Here is a 1,057-nt window from a genome sequence, read left to right as displayed (position 1 = left end):
TGGTATAACTGGGTCAAATGGTAGGTTTATTTGTAGTTTTTAAAGAGTTCTGCACACCACTTTCCATAGGGTTGAACCAGTTTGCAGCCCCACCAGCAGTGGATGAGCATTCCCCTTTCCCCACATCCTCTCCAACATTTGGTATCATTTGTTCTCTTCATCTTAGCCAGTCTGACTGGGGTAAGATGAAATCTTAAAGTGGTTTTAATTTGCATTTCCCTAATTATTAGTGATGTTGAACATCTTTTAAGATGTTTCATAGCCATCTTTACTTCTTCTTTTGAGAACTCTCTGTTCAGCTCCTTAGCCCATCTTTTAATTGGGTTGCTTCTTGTCTTGATTCTCTGTTTTTTTTTTTTTTTTTTGAGTTCGTTATATATTCTGGATATTAAACCTCTGTCGGATGAGACACGACATTCTTATTCAAGAGCAGTTACTGATTTCTATGTCACTTGCTTTGTGACAGAATAGCTGCCTCTGTTCTATAGTTGATGACAAAAAAATCTTACTTATGAAAGAACTTTTGTCTCAATGCAGTCAGACTCTAGAAATGTTAATTTTGAGAGGAGAGAAGAAGGTATGTCTGGCAACCAAGTAACTTACCTCTGTGTGAGGCTGGGATAGTCTCTCCAAAGACAAAGCTACCCTCTTTCTTAGACACAAGTATTTTATTATATGGACAACATTGTCTTACTATTTATTTATATTCATATTATGTTTTAAGACAAGGTTTTGAGTCAGGTGTGGCAGCATACACTTTTAATCCCAGTACTCAGGAAGCAGAAGCAGGCAGATTTCTGTGAATTCAAGGCCAACCTGGTCTACATAGTGAGTTCCAGGCCAGCTAAGGCTATAGGGAGACCAAAAGGACCAAAAAGAAAGAAAGAAAGAAACAAACAAACAAAACAGATGAGGTCTTGCTAAGTCACTCAGTCAGGCTGACTTTGAACTTACAATTCTCCTGCCTCAGCCTCCCAAGTCACTGGGGTTACAGGTCTGTGCCACCATGCTCTGTGTTATATGTTTAAAACAGTGTTGAACAATACCCTATCAGAGC

Source organism: Nannospalax galili, unplaced genomic scaffold (genome assembly GCF_000622305.1).
Source record: "Nannospalax galili isolate Female #2095 unplaced genomic scaffold, S.galili_v1.0 scaffold433, whole genome shotgun sequence".
Classification (NCBI taxonomy): domain Eukaryota; kingdom Metazoa; phylum Chordata; class Mammalia; order Rodentia; family Spalacidae; genus Nannospalax; species Nannospalax galili.
Note: the sequence above shows the minus strand (reverse complement) of the source record.